The 19999-nt window shown below is 35.3% G+C and overlaps 1 protein-coding gene across 1 annotated transcript in view; it reads left to right on the top strand.

Annotated features, from left to right (window-relative positions):
- Window positions 1-4466: 4466 nt before the first annotated feature.
- LOC127860275 (uncharacterized) overlaps window positions 4467-19999 on the top strand; it is a 271820-nt gene continuing 256287 nt past the window's right edge. Inside the window, exon 1 of the mRNA XM_052398273.1 lies at window positions 4467-4535. The gene's annotated coding sequence lies outside the window, so the exon portion shown is untranslated. The remainder of the gene's footprint in view (window positions 4536-19999) is intronic.

The raw sequence follows: 19999 nt of genomic DNA, 5'->3' as shown, positions 1-19999 counted from the left end.
TTAGCACAGGTCTTAAGTGTGCCCAGATTCCAGTTGAACTGTGAGTCAAATTGTCTGATACGGAACAAATGAGTAACGTCTGAGATACCGTGTAAACTACTCCAGTATGTAGGGAAAGTTGTCTCTGAGATGCACCAAAATGTACCGACTGTACCTCGGACGCGTACTTACACATAAGGTTTTCCGAAAAGTCAATATGTATGAGGACATCATGTTTAGTCATCTTTTCCTTCAATACACGGATAGCTTTATATTGGTGTTCAATGTTATAAACATGTTAACAACAATTTCGAGGCTCATTATCAAACTCAGCACACAAGATGTTCAAGGAAAACGTGTCTTTTTCTTTGACGGTCATTGATGTGAGCTTAGTTTCGCCGTTTGACAGTTTTATTTATACGCGCTTTGTTTTCCATTCGTAGAAGTTGACCATCTTACTGCCATCAGATTCAGATTGTCTGAGATCTAGCTTTTTGTCTTTACAGTGAGTACATACACGGTACATGCAGTCTTTACTCGATGTCTCACACACAACTTTTTTCATTATTTCAGGAAGGTTTGCTGTTTGCAAGGCATGCTCTTCTTTAAGTCGTCTTGCTTTCATTTGCAAGTTTTCATGCCTGCGACATAAGCAGGTCTCCCTATCCCTTTCATTAGGTGGTCGTATGTTAAATGGTCTTAGACGGCAAAACATAGCATATGACATGCTCATTTTTTCTTCAACAAGAAATTTCATGTGTAGGTTTTTCATCGTAAACGTATTTGTTTCTAAACTTTTTGGTGTGTTTTCGTAGACTTTTTCCCAGCTTTAGCCCTGCTATTGTCATCTCTGTTCATAAAATTGGCAACAGATAGTTTCATGTTGGCTACTAGAGAGTTTTTTTGTGTGTTTTCCTTGTGAATGAGAAAGTTTTGGTCACATCCTTAATTCTTCTCTGTGTGGTTTTTAAACTCTCCTTGGCGTATTTCTGTAACCTATATTTTTTAAGAGGCTGATTGCACAGTACTCCTTTAGTGATCAGCTGTTTGGTCTTTTCACTTTTGTTTAATTTGTATTTCTTCTTTATGCCCTCTAAAAGAACATTATGAAACAGCAGCATCTCTTTAGCCTTTTCAGCACTGTTTGGTCCCTTAAATATAAGTTTTACTTTTGTTCTAGGTGAGTTGGGGGTCGATGTGTTTTTGGTTCGCCCTATACAACCTTTTTCTCAGTAATTCATTGATTTTTTTCTGAATGTTTAGTTTCTCTTCCAAATTCTGCATCTTTCTGTAGGTCCTTGACTTTTCTCGTTTAACTCTTTTTCTTCCAAATTTCTTTTTTCTCTGTCAGATGTGAGCTGCTTGAAGGTGATGGTGGCACGATGGGCTGTTTTTTCTTCATTTCTCTCCAATACTTGCGACGTCGCCGTCCCTCCCTTTCCGATACATCACCGATAAGTTTAACCTGTCCATCTTCCCTTTTCTTACCATACGTTTTTCGTTCCAGTTCCAGGTATTCCTGGTACTTTGCTGGGTTTTGTTTCATTTTCTCCCGATGGATCCTCGACCTCTCCGCCCCGGAAAGTGGCATCTTTCAAAACTGCCTCTTGAACTTCTCTATAAAAGAGCTTTAACAAATCTTTGTGATCAAGAATTGTGTCAGTAAGGTTCTGAACGTCATGTCTCCAATCATCCACCTCCGCTGCTGTTGGAATATATGTTCATATGGCGTCGAGCAAGTTTTCTAGGCTTTCAATGTTTTCTTCAAGGATTTTTTATCCCTTGAAAGCTCGGTTGGTGTTCTTCTTCCTGTATTTGCGCGATGATTATCTGAGATATTAACTATATGATTCTATATTCTCAAATCTTTTCTATAAAGAAGGAATGTAGTTGACAATTGTTAATAGTTTTATTTGATCGTTCGTCAAAAAGTTGTAATTCTGTTACTCTTGTATCTTCAATGCAATTGAGTAATTAAATAGTAATTAAATTGAATGCGTTTTAATTCCCTTTTATTATTGTTTAATTTGAGTTACAATGCTATGGCGTTAAATTTTATTTACACTTAAATGTATTATGAATATTGCTGGGCCAAGTGTGAGGTTGAGCGCTCTATAACCAGGTTTAAACCCCCAATGCTTTGGATTGACCGTTCCAAGGCGGTGACCCCAGCTTTATTCATATTTTGTGTTTATGTTGGTTTGTATTGTGCTGTATTGTGATGTTTTGTACTGTTTGGGCAATCGGTCACTTGCCTTAAATAAAGGACCAACTAATTGTTTTTAATGAAAATTCAATAATGCTCCAGCAGCTGGAGTTTTACTTCTTTATATTTGTGATGCTGCAATACAGGAACAATTACTATACAATGGTGTATATATTACACGTTATGCTAGATATGGAAACCAGATATAAAAGTCGCACCTGAAAATGTTTAAAATTGTGGATATGAAATTGCAAAATGATAACTTTATCTAACAACATGGAGAGTGATCGAATTTGGTATTCAGTCTAAGTTAAGGCCAATAATTTATAATTTGTCTTAAATTTTATTATAAGCCATGTAAATCGTAACAGCATTTGGTCTGGTATGCATGTTAAAATTTATCCTAGGACAGACAGAAAGACATATAAAATAAAAACAATGTATCCATATTACATTTATTGTTCAACAAGGGGTATGGCTATCTTTATTTATATGCCTTAAAATAAGTGGACTCCCCATCCTTCTTAATTGGATCAATTTATTTCCAAAATTAGGGATGTCTGGTATATTTATTTCTATATTAGAATATTTCTTACAGAAATTCCTTTAAGCAAAAGTGCAGACCCTGATGAGACGCGGCATCATGCGGCGTCTCATCTGGGTCTACGCTGTTTGCCAAGGCCTTTTTTCTAGACGCTAGGCATAAATGGATTAAAGATCTTTTTTGTCAAACTAAAAAGGCGATTTTAGCAGACATGCTTATAACAGTAATGGCACTAAATTGAGTTATGCAGTTATTTGGATCCACATGCCGTTTGATCAGTATATAAAACATCATTACATGTTATAATATTGACGATCGTTTATATTAATTATTTCATTGTGGAGTCAAAACGGAATTGATATGTCCGCTCCGTACCGCGACAGAAAATATCGTCACGGTATTGATCGTCACGGTATTGAAAATCTACTCTTTGACTTCATGTTGGCTATAACTACGAAAACATTCCATTGGCGGTCATTTTCAAATTGAAAGAAAACCATATGAAACAAGTTTACACTTGAAAAGCATGTCGATATAGAAAACGGTTTGATTTCGGTGTGATATATGGAGTGGAAAAGTAGAAAAGGTACGGTTTAAATTTACCTGTTTTGTCGTTATCTTCAGCGGCTGACATCTCTAAGATGGCGGAAAAACAACATGCGCGGGAAGTTACATGACGCTATCATTCATTGCGTCATTAAAAATAATTACTCTTCGTACGCTTTAGTCATTAAATTGAAAAAAAGAGTTATGTCACGAAGTGAAATTAAAATCTTTGGACAATTTCTAATTGATAAAAAATCATGGTTTTATTGCAGATATATGTAATAAGTTTTATTGAAGTCTTTACCAGAATTAGGTTTGTGTTGAAAACTTAACTTTGAATGAGATTGGACAGTAAATTGCTGCTTTATATATCTTGAAACCATTTGCACCGGGGTTTGGGACATTGAGTTTTTCTGGTACACTAGTATTAAAATCACTAAAATCACCGTAAAATATCTACATTTCAGTAATTATATGATGCAAACATATTTTGGTGTTTGTTTAAATACCTATCAATATATTTTATTCATGTCTACGCATGTCTTTTTGTTTTACATTAAGTGAAAGTCATGGGACACAAAAATAACGCTAGTTGTAGAATAACCCATATGAACGAATCTGCACTAAAACTAAACTTAGGTTCACATCGTATATGCATGATCAGTTGTCAAACGATATTCAAATGCATAATTGTTCTCTTTCCGGGACATTGTTTTAGCATCTTGATGCTGCATTAACAAATATATGTGTATACACGGAGCGTATTGGTCCGTGGTGTATATGACGTGAAAACACCAAAATTAAACAACGGTTGCGATAGACACCTATAAACTGTTAGATGCCCATAAAACTGTTTATACTTTCATTGTCGAGGAAATAATATTTTACACTTAAACATAGGTTTATGACCAGCAATATGTAATAATGTAAAAATAAGCCAAGAAAACTTCGCGTACATACTGTACTGCGTATGATGCAGCTAAGAACTGCACAGAAAAAGACATTCGCTATAATTGTTCTCATTCATTGAACTCTTTAACTTTCACCAACTCCAATCCCAATCAACGCCGTATATTTTTTAAAAGATATTTCTTGTTACTACGTTTGTCATTAACTCTGGTGGTCTTATGCCTAAGTCTTATTGAGACCTTTACGACCACCGCCATCCGTCTTACCGATGCCTATGGCTGTCTTGAATATTGTAAAAAGCCGTCAGTTTCTCAGTATAAAGGCTGGAATAACCTGCTGGAATTAATGCTGGTAAATTAGTGTTTTTGTTTGTTTATTTGTATACTTATTGCGCCAAAATAATACATTATTGTCCAGCAAAGTTACACGCAAAAATAATAACTTTTTAGATTTTGTAGCGTAATGTCGTGTTATTCCTATAGTTGCAATAATACAACTCCCAGCTATATTGACCCCAGGGCCGTACCCAAGAAATTTTGACTGGGGGGGGGGGGGGCCCAAACATGGAGGGTGCGGGAGGGGTTGCCCCTCCGGAATAGATTTTTTGTATTAGGCACTGTTCAATGTGAATTTTAATGCGTATAGAAACATTATTTTGTGCTATAAATGTATGGATATATAACGAGTAAATCGGCACCTTTCTGAAGTCTAAAGCTTTAACCATTAGGGGCCTTTCATAAAGTATGTCACGCCCCAGGTGGGGGAGGGGTGTAAGAAATTGTGACAGTTTGTGACATGGGGGAGGGGGTCAGCCCATGTGTGATGTCACACATATATTAAAAAAAAATATGTCTAATTTATTTATTATTTTTCTTTAGAAGAATTTAAAAATAATTTTCAAAAATTTGTGAAACATTTGAATTAGTTTTATGTAAAAATAAGACGAATTGTGTATTTTCTGAATGTGTTGTTCAAATGTTTAATAGGCAACTTGGCTGGGCCGGCTTATTCAATAGGCACAACCTCCACGCAGATTTCAAAGACAAAATAATTTATTGGACTGTTTCATTTTTAGTTAGTAAAGGGTTGAAAGAAAAGCTAAATTATAATTTTGTTTTTATTAGAGGTTAACACGTGGATAAATATTCATACTGCCCATCGTAACAACCCTACAGTCATAAAAGCCTGTAATGTGAAAGTTCTTTTTTCGGTAGGTGAAATTTAATACGGTTTAATAGTGAATTGTGTTTTAGATTTAATTTGAATTAGGTATTAATTAAAAAAAAATGTTAGAAATTGTGAGTTTTTGACGTACTTTAGGGGGGGGGGTCCAAGATTTTGTAACAATTTGTGACATGGGAGAGGGGGGGGGGGGTAAAATGGTCAGAAAAAGCGTGCCAGGCTTTATCGACGGCCCATCGGTCTGAAATTCACACACATGTTTAAACCTTTAGATTTCAGAAATGTATGACACTTTTTGAAGAAGAAAAAGTAACCTTTGAAACTAAAAAACCTTTATTATGAAATGTAACATAAGGTATGTAGAGGAGGTTTGATTTCAAAGAGAAAATACTATTATGGTTATATGTCAGTTAATGACATATAACCTGCTAGTATTTTCTCTTTGAAATCAAACCTCCTCCTATGTTTCAAAGTAATTTCCTAATAAAATGTTTATCATCTACAGCACAGTTCTCCCAGAAATGTATAATAAGGTATGACTCTAGAGGAGGTTTGAATTCAAAAGAGAAAACATTATTATCGTTCAGACCTACGACCTTCTGTATCAGTTCCATCCATTCGCTGTTTCTCTTTCCTTGTCAAATCAAAAGACGTGTTACACCAACCATTGAAAGATGAAGCATTGAGCACAATGGGTTATTGACAGATCGAGGATGTGTACAAGGTGATACGAAATCATAGCCTAGGGGCTTATCTCCACTGGCCTTAATGGCCAGGCAGGTAGAATAACCTACCTGCAAAGAGAAAATAAATGCATTAGTGAGCAGTGAATCGACTTTGTTCCGACAATTAAAACCATTCCTTATGCATTCGTTGAACGTGTTTACTTGAGTTATGCCTTCAGACAGGAAGCGGCTTTCCTTTGATAACGTCAAACTGTCAATCCACACAGATTTGCGAGACTTTTAGGGTCCTTGGTCATTTGTTTACATGTTCAGTTTAGAAAAAACACCTGCTTACATGAAAACTTTGGATTAAATTATCAAAATAAAAACAATGTTGCAAACTGTGATTATATTAATTGGTAAGTATCAGTTTAAAGACGACGTTTTGTTTGTCGTAAATCAACGAGTTTTCTATACAACTACTTCTACAACCACGTGGGGATCGATCTATCTTGGTTGTTTTTTTTAATGGTAAATTATATATATATATAAATAAATATATATATATGTACTTGTAATACATGTAAATGTAATTTTATTTGAAAATCAGGAAGTCGAACAAAGTTAAATTGATCGTTATCTCGTAAAACGTGGAGTTTTCCCCGCATTGCCAACGCCGAGGGCCGCCGCGTCGGCTTATCAGTTTTGCCTATCGTTAACCGCTGCGTCCAAAATCATGCAAACGCCGTGTATCGTGGGATTTTCTTAATCTACCTCCAGGTCAATCCCCGCAGAGTAAGGAGGGAAATTGGGGAAACCGCGTGGAGTGTACTGTACCTCAATGTCATCTCTTGGCATATTGAGCAATCATTTAAGCCACATTTTAAAGCTAAAATACTGATCAGTTGTTTATATGGAATATTTTAACATTAACAAAAATGGAGACTTTTGTCGGAAACGTACAGTACACTCCACGCGTTTTCCCCCAAAAAAGCGCTCCCTCCGCGGGTTTTTAGATGGTCGCTTTAACAAAAATGGAGACTTTTGTCGGAAACGTACAGTACACTCCACGCGTTTTCCCCCAAAAAAGCGCTCCCTCCGCGGGTTTTTAGATGGTCGCTTTAGCGACCGTCTAATGTGCTTGATGTAAAATTCAGGTCGATACGGCCTGGGTATGATTAGCCCAATTCCCGCTTACACTACGCGCGAAGAAAGAGTTGTATAAGTTATGCAAGAGGTTTGAGTTCTTCAATTATGTTTATTCACAAATGGAAACATTATATTAATATCGTGTTAAATGCAATAGTTTCGAATGGTGTTTTATAGAAAAGAATTAAAAAAACAATGATCGTATTGCACGTGTCGCGGAGGAGATTGTTTATGAATGATTAAAATAGTCCACTTTCTGCTGCGTCTGCGTGACGTAGTATTTTCGCTCATCTCATTCATAAATATGAGGCTGGCGATAAACAAAGGGGAGTCCGGGTGAGAATTACGCACTAGTATAAGGTTACGCTTGTTTATATTCACAGGTCTCAATTAATAACACGTTGACCACGAGTTCAACAATTATTACCGGGATACGATAGACAACATAAAAATGATTCATTATCGCTGAAACTGTTAAAAAACATTTAAATATAACAAGAATATTCTCTAAAAAATGTAGTCTTGCTGTTTTGAAATAAGGTTTGGAATTTTGGTTTCTAAATAACTTAATTAAAAACAAAAGTTTAATTATAGTGTTTTTTACTTTTAGTCGCATACAGTGATTTTTTTTGCCAGAAATTACAGCCGATATTCGGCTTCTTCCCAATTGCAAAAAATGACGTTTTTTCCCAAAAATTTGATTACAATTTCCCAAAAAAAGACAAAATTTTCCCAATAAAGCCAATAAGATTACAATGTAATTTAGCAATAATTTCGAACGAGTGCCGATCAAGTTGCAGAGTCGTCGCCGAACAACAACTGACTTACGTATTTTTCGCGAATTTAGCCGAATACGATTTTACGTTGCTATCCACATCTCTCTCTCTATTGCGGAGGATATCGACGATAGTCGATGTATCCCGATTGTAAACGCCTGTTTTTACACACGCCCAAGATGGCGGCAAGCAGACGAGAAATTTGCGATGCGCGGCGAAAATGATAAATAACATTCAAATTAACAACGGATATCATATGGTTATTACGGAATAATTTAATGCGTGTGTCAATTAACGCAAAATATAACGTTTGAGATAAAAACAACAAATATTTATTACAAATCTTCACAGTGAATGTGCATCACGGAAATCAGTGTTGGGAAATTGGAGTTAGTCTACCGTTGCTCACAAAGTTAATGCATTTAAGATGAGTATCGTTCGGAAATGGAAAGAGACAAACATGATATGATTTATATGTTAGTGGATCTGTGTAAAATCAGATTCATATGCATATTCTGTTTTATTATGTTTGTCACGCTTTACAGTTTACTGAAATAGCAATTAGCATTGAAGTGCAAGATGTTGAAAGGTAAAGAAATGACATAAATTATTTAAACTCCATATAATACATCATTTAGTTAATGATTAACATAGCAAGACCACTAAAGCGTTTTTTTTTATATAAATATTTGTTAATGTTTTCACCATATGATATTTAATTTAAAAGAATACTGAATTAAATTCTTACTGTTAAAGAGGTTATTATTAAATGGTATATTTAAGAATCTATATAGATTATTGCAAGTTCAATATGAATTCAGAAGGATATTAACTTAACATTGTCTTCATTGTAAGAACACATTAAATTAGTACTTTATAATATAAAAATGCTGTCAAACATACTTTAATAATTTTAATTCTGTTCTTATAATCATATTTATAATGTTTCCCAATTTCATGGTTTATCGCGCAATTTTTCCCAATTTCATGGTTTATCGCGCTAATTTTCCCAATCCAAAAGGCACAGGCTATAAGAAAAAAAAGCAAAAAAAATCACTGGCATATTTACCGCATTATAATGTGTGTTATAATAGGCAAACCGTACATTAGTAAAATTCAATCTGCCTTCGCACATAGAAGGAATGGGTCAATTAGGTGCTGCATTTCCTTTGCTTACTTCAGTTAGAGGTCAATTCTTTACGTAAAAGCAATCACAAGGCCCCGGCTTCAGAGGAATTGCGGAGCGTTCTTACATAATTAAAGTCGTAGTTGCATGGTATTTGCGTTTAGCGTCCTATTTGGTCACGTGGTTCTTTTTCGCGGGTGTTTTGGCATTCATGATATGAGGCTATTAATAGATGCGCCTGTCGATAAACAAAGGAAAGTTTACGGGCGATAACAACGCAATAGGTTACGCTCTCACATACAACTCAATGACGTAGTACAGGTCGTAAATTGAGAGATTTGGGAAAAAGTTGACGCTTATTTATATTCTCAATTTATAAAACGTTGAACATAAGTTCAACAATAACTTCAGCGATACGATAGACTAAAAAAATCATAATCGCTTAACCCGAATATAACAAATAATTTATAATAATAATACGAATGACCTGTTTCATAACCTCGTTAAAGCTACTACATCGGGTATTTCTGGAAAGCGTTCTTGGTTCTCAACACATAGCAGCGATCTTTTGTATTTACGGGTGCTAGCAACGCAATAGTAGAAGCTTAGTAGAAGGGTTAGCTTGTTTATATTCACAGTTCTCAATACATTGACAGTTGGATATGAGTTCATCAATTACTCAGGCATACTATAGGCAACCTCGAAAATGCTTTATAATCGCTAAAACCGAAAACAACTAAATATATTATATTAAATATATTTATAACAATACATGTCTTTTAAAAATGTAGTCGGCGTATACGCCCACTTTGAAATAAAGTTAGCAATTTACTTTTCTAAATAATTGAATACAATTAAACAAAAGTTAAACTATTGTGTTGTGTTTTTCACTTGTAAGCTGCATATTCACCGCATGAAATGTGTGTTAGCATTGTCAAACCACACATTAGTGTGAGTAAATAAAAAATATACTACGGGAGAGCACTTCATATGTGTCCTCATATGCCTTGTTATGAGTATCTTTCTTCATTATCGAAATATATCGTATGTTTATATTTGATTTAAACGCAGTTTTCTTTCGTTACATTTAAATCACACGTCAATAGCGCCGTCATGCGAAAATGGGTCTTATGCGTTTCGGCAAGCGTTTGTTAAACCCAACATGTGCTCTTGCGCAGTCAGGCCATAGGCGACGCTGTTTGCTTTAAAATCACTCAATATGTTATGTTCTCCTTACCAGAAGGAGGGATAGCTGAGTGGGCTATTTATATGATGGGCGCATATGGAATAAGACCCATTTTCGCATGACGAGGGTCATTACAAATCTCATTGCGAATTGAAAATCCCACATTTAAAAACAATGCTTTTTGATACAAAATTGAATTCAAAATAGCAAACTTGTTAATAATGGCAGCCTATCGACGCATTATGGAATGATTTCCAGACGTGCTGACCAAGTACGGCAAACATTGTGGTATGATAATTAAACGATTTTCTCTTATCGTGACACTATACTATTTCGCTAATGATTGTTTTCTCATCTTGGAGGCGAAATTGAAATTCTGCGAGATGGATTGTAACGCGTAATTGTAACAGGGCCACAATTTGTGTCGTTTGAGCACACAGAGAGTAGTCCGGAATTCCTTACACTGAACAGTGCTACATCCTTTGAATTGAGCACATACGCAGTGATGTAGCAAAAATTCAGAGGTTGTATCTCGAATCAGCTTATTAAATATTCGAAAATATTCATGCGTGTCTGTTGGCGTTATGTTAAAGTCACTAAGATGAAAACTGAAACAGCTTCGCCTAAAAGCGCATTAGTGCTCTATACCTATGTTTATGTTAGCGTTGTTGACACCGTGTGAACTGCTCGAGTAACAAGTAAAGCATAAACAGCAATGTTTATATACTTTTATTCCTCCATATACAAGATACGAAGATTATTGTATATTTTGAATTTGTATATGGTGTCAAAAATCAAAAGTTTTGTACACGGAACTTTCATTATGAATTTATATTCTTGGTGAGATAGTCATTTGTTATTAGAAAAAAATATTCCTTTAATATGATGGTGACTGCAAATTTTCTTTATATTAAGTTCTCATTACCATTTTCATCATACTTACTTTGCTTTCAGAACTTCCAAAAAAGCATGCTGTTTTTATTTTGTCTTAGTTAGTTCTATGAAATAATAAGGATGATAAAAAGTGCACACAAAACTCGACCCGTGCGCTATGACACACACTTTTTAAAGTTGAATGGCGTGTGTTCATTTCAAACTTGCGATTGATTTTGAAAAATGAATTGCGTGTTAAATTATGCAATAGCGAACATCTTCAGTGCCTTCAGCGCTTTGATTTCTGCTAGCGAGTGTTCACGCGGCGTTGGAAGAGCGAGGTGAACTCGATAAAACGCTCGGCGGTACGCCGCGTTCGCTAATTCCCGCGGCGTGTATTACTTTAGGCTAGTCGGTAAATGCAGACACTTTCCGTTCTTATCAGTGATCGCCGCGCAACGCCGCGTTAGCAGTGTGCTACTGGGCATGCCAAAAAATAAAAACATTGTTATAATAAATTGTTTAAATACTGTAGTACATGTATAAAAAAGATAATTGTATAGAAAATTAATACGTAAAAAAATTATGTTTTTTAATTCACAGGTACGTCTACGATATGAATTAGTCTAATATAATACATTTGACAAATTAATATTTAAATCATAACACATATGACACAAGAATAAATGTTCCGTAAAATTTCCAAATGAGAATAATAATTCGTAATCCGAAACACACTACGATTTTTAATTGTTAACACGACTTTTACAAATGCTTCCAATATACAGTCATGTATATTTCCCGACAAAAGCGCGCGAAAATTATGCTGCAATGTACAAGGTCAAGGTACAATGTATACTCCTGCAAAGCGTGCGTGTATTGATTTTTTTATACAAACTTTGTAGCGCAGAGAACATTAAATTTTGTTGATTTCGGTTAAAAGTTTCTTTGGTATTTATTAACGAAATTATATCGCGAAAAAGTTGATATTTCCTCTAAAATAATTTCAAATCGAACACGCCGAATCTTTATCGTTACGGTATTTTAGTAGAGTAATTATTTTAACACTAATTGTATAGTAAACTGATTAAAGAACTGTTTGACGTTATGAAAACACGCAAAGCTTGTCTACTGACCTATTGTGTAGACTGCTGTCTGCGGTGTTTAGACAAAAGGGATTAACATGTGTGAATGTCACTCTGCCGATTTGGTCCATATTACTGGTAAACATTGTTTAGAATGTCGACGCAACAAGAATACAACTGTGAATATTAAATGCAATTATCAACTCAATAGTTACCACCTTTAAGCAATCAATGGAATTACCTACAAACAAAGAGAAAATCAATGCATTAGCGAGCAGAGAATTGACTTTGTTCCGACAATTAAAACCATTCCTTATGCATTCGTTGAACGTGTTTACTTGAGTAAGTTATGCCTGTAGACAGGAAGCGGCTTTTCTTTGATTACGTCAAACTGTCAATTCACACAGATTTCCGAGATTTTTAGGGTCCTTGGTCATTTGTATACATGTTCAGTATAGAAAATCACCTGCTAACATGATAACTTTGGATTAAATTATCAAAATAAAAACAATGTTGCAAACTGTGTTTATATTAATTGGTAAGTATTAGTTAAAAGACGACGTTTTGTGTGTCGTAAATCAACGAGTTTTCTATACAACAACAACTACTTCTACAACCACGTCGGGATCAATCTATCTTGGTTGTTTTTTTTTATTGTAAATATTATACTACATGTACATGTATGTACTTGTAATAAATGTAATTTTATTTGAAAATCAGGAAGTCAAACAAAATTAAATTGATCGTTATCTCGTAAACGCGGAGTTTCCCCCGCGTTGCCAACGCCGAGGGCCGCCGCGTTGGCTTATCAGTTTTGCCGATCGTTAACCGCCGCGTCCAAAATCATGCAAACGCCGCGTATAGCGGGATTTTCTTAATCTCCCTCCAGGTCGAAACCCGCGGAGTATGGAGGGAAATTGGGGAAAACGCGTGGAGTGTACTGTATTAACAGGAACGAGTGTATATATATATATATAATGCACCTCTGACTCTATCGATCGCTGATGAAATAAAATACTAACCACACCACTTAAATTATATTAAAATTAATATTTGTTTTATTAGTGTTGAAATATAATTTATTTAAGTCTTATTATCAGAAAGAATACGGCTTATTTATTTTGTTTTTGTGGAATTGTCAGTATTTAGTCTTACGATCACTTTTACTCTATGCTAATTACTACTTCGTATTTTTTTTAGAGGAACTTTTATTTGTGAATATTCATTTATATGTTTTACGTTACTTTAACCAGTGTTTTTGCCAACCAGTCAGTGCGCATGCGCAGAAAATCCCAAATGTAAACAATAACAATTAACTCGTCTATTGTTTTAACCCATTTGACACCTTACCGGTATGTGCAGTCAGTCAACCAGTTTAGAATAACCCGACTGTTCTGCAAGCCCAATTAGTACACGCTTTGCAGGCGGAGTTAAGCGGTACATTAACATAGATAGTTACCAATGAGAACGCGCGCATTGTATATACATATGCAATAGTTTACCTGAGCGATGAAATGATGTTGTTATAGACATGTATTTACTAGGGATGGCAAACCTAAGCAAATCCGTAACCGGTTAACCTGTTTTGATATTCGAGCGGTTAACCGCCTGTCTTTGTACCACATGAATAAAAAACAACATCCGAAAAACGTATGAGTTTATAAACAATGTTTCATATGCTTGTCGGTGAACTGTGATATTTCTTTGTTGTAATATTAGCTTCACGTCATTTACACATAATTATTGTTCTACATCTCGATCAATAAAAGCTAGTGTAGAATTTGAATTGTGTTGTGTTTTATTTACATCCATTATCCTTTAAGAATTACATGCATTAACAGTTTGCTGATTAATAACAATTGTTAATTAGCGTAAATAAATATTTTGCAACAGGCAAATCGTTAAAGTTTGCAATAGTTGTTAAAACAAAAGTGATCGGGTGTAATCAGTGTCACGCTTTATTGATTTTTATCAAGAAATGGTAGTCAAAACAAAGGCATACTTCACAGCACGTGTAAATTGTGACATATCATATCATGCAAAAAAAAAAAGTTTAATTGACTCTTTCTGAGCCAGTCATCTTTTTCGGAGTATTTACACAGCAGTCCAGTGATGTCACCTTTACTGGAGATGGCTCACATCGAAATTCAGCGGGGTGTTTTAATCTAATGTGACTACGGAGCTTGGATGTACCCCTCTGCAACGACAGTGTCGTTGGGCATAGTATGCATGTAGCTGATTTCTTGTCAGCAGCCCGTTTGAAAAATGTCCAGGCATCCAATGATAGAGGCATGATTATAGATTGTCACTTTACTTTTTAAATACGTGCTATCTGATTAAGCTTTACCGACTCACGTTGATGTTCTATTTATAAAAAAAATAGGACATATCACAGTCAAATGTGCTAATTGACAAGCGTAATTGGTCGGTTTATAATTTAAATTTATCGATATTTGAATAATTGAAACACAATAGACTGTAAAGTGCTAAACAAACACACTGCATAGTAGGTGCTCGTGTGCCTGCTCATGATACCGCTGCACCCCGATGGTTTACAACTCTAATCGCTTTCGATCCACAGGGGGGGCATCACGGGGTGGTAATTGCCGATAATTTGCGATCATATTAGCGGATTAGCCAATACAGTGAAATGAAGTAAAAACAAAACTTACGATTTGAGCATTAATTTCAACAAAAAAATGCGTTTTCAGCAAGAATAACCGAATATTAATTTTGTAATCGGTTAACCTTTTTAAGAAACGGATAACCGGTTAACCGATTAACCGTTGCCATCCCTAGTATTTACGCTCAAATAAGTTTACACGCGCAACACATTCCAAACAGTAAATATGAATACGATTTATTCTAGTATGTTCTACTGTTTACTTGTTTCGTGTTTCAAAACTCTTAAACACTAATTATCCAGTCGATGTGCAATTTATTTTGTCAGACATTAATTCATAACCATATAAACGAAAACTAACAACCCACCCGTTCAAACTGTAGTGCTAATTTCCATAATTTTATCTACCGTATCCATACGTAAACGACTTTATTTTATATCCCGCAACCTCTTTGCGCGTGCTGTTAGTTGTCTAATGATAACGTGATAATTGATTGACCATTCGATAATTACATGTTTTTGGCAGACGGCATGGTTAAAGAAAGTCGGAAAAATTATTAAAGAAAAGGTCTATTAATTACGTAGATCCACTACTGTAAATGTCCAGCGAGTTTTTTTGTGTGTTTATGTTGGTTTGTAATATGCTGTTTTGTATTGTTTGGGCAATCGGTCACTTGCCTGAAATAAAGGACCAACTAATTGTTTTAATGAAAATTCAATACTGCTCCAGCAGCTGGAGTTTCACTTCTTTATATTGTCAGTTTGTTAATCCACCGATAATTACGAGTAACACCCATCTTATATAAACTGGAATCACGGTTCATTTTTATACTAACAAGTCCTAATACTACACAATAGACAATGAGAAAACACATTTCCTCGATTAGATATAAATTATCCGAGTAGAATAAAATTGCTTCACCATGACTCATGACCTTCGACATTGCACATGGCAGATGTATTGTAACATTAAACCCGCGTACAATTCAAAGCTGGCGATTCAAATTACAAGTAGACTAATGGTGATTCAATAATGGAGAAAGCATTAACTGGATTTAACAAACATGTACGTGTAATAAGGTTTGTTAAACCAGATAACAACAAGGAAAATTTGGATTATTAAATGAAACAGGTAAGGCATTCTCAAGTGTACATATTTCGGATAGGTATACAATTCGGATAAACAGTAATATACTATATGTAATCTATAGGTCTTTGGTCCCATGCATTAAGATTGTGTTTTGTTAAGACTCGTTTTTACCACAATTTGGTGATTTCATGACGCGAAGAATTCCCAATGGCATTGGTACCGGACGTGTTCCGAATTGGGTGAAAAAAATCACTGACTAATTATCATGTATTGATACATTATGATGTAAATAGGGTTTGGATTGTCATTGCATTATTAAAGTACTGTTTATTTTTATGATGCACATGGAAATCACAAGTTGTATTTGTATGAATTGATTTATGTGACTGAATATGTAAGGATTTATTGAATTTGAAAATAGTATTTGTTTGTCATTGATGATGATACTAAGGCTTGGTGTAATGAGGGGTATAAAACAAGCGAAGATTTTATTAAACGCCGAACAGAAATCACTTCTCCTTCTAGTGGCCTCACTGTTCCCTAATTTCAGCTCAGGGAGAAGTCACTTCTCCCTCAAGTTTGAACCTAGTCTGAGCCCTGTTCAACTTACAAAATTAGTATTTCAAAACATTGTCATGGCATGTGTTTTCAATCAGCAAGAAGTTTATTTGAAAATAATAGAGCCTTCTATATCCATATGCACATTTCAAAACATAAATCATTCAATCAGTTCCGGTTGACTTTTTGCTGCATTTATCTCCCCTGTAAGGATAATACAAAAGCTTTCTCGTTAAAACTTTGTTAATTTATTCCTTTACCTAATGTATACTTTAGACACTTATCATTTTGTTTTTATTTGAGCATTATGGAAAATTAAATACCAGAAATGGCACAGCAGAGGCCTATGCGTATCACCATGCCACATGTTTGACCCAGGGGTGCCCCAGGGTTGGTAATGGGGCCATGCATAGTTGAGATTGACCGTATTGTCATAAGAGAAGTTCAGTATCAATTAGAAGTGAATCGGTGTAGAAGTCAAGAAGTTATAGTAAAAGGCAATTTTGAGTGGGTGTCGCCTATGTAGGCGGGCGCCCTATGGTTGGAAATGGGGCCATGCATAGTTAAGATTGACTGTATTGTCATAAGAGAAGTTCAGTATCAAATAGAAGTGAATCAGTGAAGAAATGAAGAAATTATAGTAAAAGGCAATTTTTGGTGGGTGTGGTCTATAGGGGCGGGGCACCCCAGGGTTGGTAATGGGGCCATGCATAGTTGAGATTGACCGTATTGTCACAAGAGAGGTTCAGTATCAATTTGAAGTGAATCTGTGTAGAAATGAAGAAATTATAGTAAAAGGCAATTTTGGGTGGGCGTGGTCTATGTGGGACGGGCGCCCCAGGGTTGGTAATGGGGCCATGCATAGTTGAGACTAACCGTATTGAGATATTCAGTATCAATTTGAAGTAAATCAGTGTAGACATGAAGAAGTTAATGCAAAATAACATAAAAAAAATGAGTGAAAATCTCTGACCTGGCCCCAAATCAACCCCCATAACTTTTGACCCAGGGGTCAGATCAAAATTGCAAATAGTGCAGGGTTGCACATATGCTCACAGCTACCATAAGTGTTGGCAAACTGTACCAGTGTTTTTATGTACCAGGCCTTTTATGTACCACTTTGAAACTTTACGTACCACCTTTATACATGAGTATTAAATAAGTGTTATTTTACATTCATTCATAGCAGTATGAAAGGGCAATAATTACCTGTGCAAACAACTTTGATTAATTTGACTAAGTGTTGATTGAGTCAAATTTGAGTTAATCAAATATTGTTCCCACTATAACATTGCCATTCATTGTAGAGCAAAATCGGGTAATTTCAACACCTTAAAGCGAGTATATATGATTTTGTCAAATATAAATGAATTTATATAAGATGTGTAAAAAACTTATTATATATATCTTTCAATATAAAATAAAATAAAAGTTCAGAAAAAGATGTGTTGAAAAATGTGAAATAAGCCAGATATGTACAGTACAGCTAAAGCGGCACAAACATAATCCGCGGCTACGCCACGGCCAGATTATTAGTCCGCGGCGGCCGAATCGTGTGTTCACGCGGCGTATCGCTGTGGCACTCGGCATCGATCCGCGCAACGACGCCGAGTCTGTATTAACCTCGCGTACTTTCGCGGAGTAAATCCGCCGCATACGTACGCGGCGGATCGAGTGAAAAGATATCCACCTACATGTACATACATGTATGTGTAGCATAGAATTAATTACGCGCAACTGTTTATGTTTCGTTCGATTATCATTGTTAAATTTGTAATCCGAAACACACTTCCGAATTTTAATGCTAACGCGTCCTTTGGCAAATTTTAGCGTCAAATAAACAGTGCTAAAATATCCTTTGTTTCAAAAAAAGCGCGCGAAAATTATGCAGACATGTAGAACGTCGTTTGGAAAGTTTGGGTGTATTTTGTGTTGTATTTACATGAACATCACGTCAGGCGTAAATCGCGTGTTCAGTGGAGAAAAAAAACGCCCCGATAAGACGTTATTTCATCATCTCTATAAATAGTAAAAATTGCCAAAATGTATTTGATACTTAAGGAAATATCGAAAATGTTTGTGTATCGTAAATATTTACCAGCATTTGCTTTAAAACTGGAATATACGGGATTATCGGGTAATTAGTAGCGATATTAACTGTATAATATGAACAAAATAAAATGTGTATATATACGCATATTCAAACAATAGTTATAATAAGCTGATAATTAACAAAACTACAAATACGTCGTCACCGTCTTGATTATTGATGTGGCTTCAAACTGCTATTTTTATCAGCTAAAATATAATAGCGGAATCAACATGCAATTAATTTATAATTCAACCATATGCTGGAGCCTTGACCACTTGTATGTGCGAAAACATAATTACGTGACCTTGTTTATGTGTGAAATACATACGCCACGGGGGGGAAACAAACTAAATAATTGGCCAGACACATTAACTACGCTTACATTTATACGCTAATACAATCCGCGCACAATAAATTTATTATGATTTTAATTATTATTATAATTGTTCTTTCATAATTTGTTAACTACACGTAACTAATAATTTTGAAAAGATTTTTTTATTTCATGATGCGAATCGACTCGGCATCATGTCGCGGATTGCGGCATGCCTCGGCGGACAGATGCGAAGTTTCGCGGCGAATTGCTACTTGCCGCCGCATACTGACGCGGCTTCAACGACTGACGCGGCATCGACTCGTTTCGCCTTGCCGCCGCGGATCGCGAAATACGTTTGTTCCGCTTTGGCTGTACTGTAATTCTGAAATCGAAAACGGCTGTACAGTCGAATTCGCCAGCATGTATATCATTCATGTACAATGTGTATCTAAATTTAGTTTAACGGTTAATTTTAAATTTCTGCAACAATATTTATTCATTCAACACACGAACACTAACTCTCTTCCGAATAAAAAGACGAATGCTTTGGTTATTGTAGGAAAATTTGTTCTTCACAATCTAGTCAGGGCGCTAATTTGTCTTTGCTGCATTTTATGAAATTGGTATTTAATGTATAATTTGTCTTGCCTATTTTGAGTTATTGTAACATATTTTATTTATCAATTTAGTATAATTAAACGCATATAAAAAATTGTATATACTTGCTTTAAGAGTCAAATTTGATTTAGTCCTGATGTGTCGAAATTACCCTTTAAGTGCCCTAACTGAATGAAAAACACGTCTGTTTTGACTTGTAGATATTTGCTTAAGAATGTTATTATCATTTTCAGCATAACTGAAGCCTTCAACGATTTAACTAAAGGCGGCGGAGTGTAATTTCAACAGTTAGCAGATTATTTCGACAGCATTCATCAGATTTGTGATCGGGTCCGTTTTACGGCCATTTTAACATTGCAGAAAACCCCCTGAAAATTTTGTTCTAAACACGAAACCTTTTTAGTGGTTACCGCTAAAATAAAACCCTGTTATTAGGTAGTCTTATAAAGAGTTTGTTAGTGTATGGAAGAACAAAA

The sequence above is a fragment of the Dreissena polymorpha genome, chromosome 15 (assembly GCF_020536995.1).
Source record: "Dreissena polymorpha isolate Duluth1 chromosome 15, UMN_Dpol_1.0, whole genome shotgun sequence".
NCBI lineage: Eukaryota > Metazoa > Mollusca > Bivalvia > Myida > Dreissenidae > Dreissena > Dreissena polymorpha.
The sequence above is the reverse complement of the archived record's forward strand: the minus strand, read 5'-3'. Positions and strand labels throughout refer to the sequence as shown.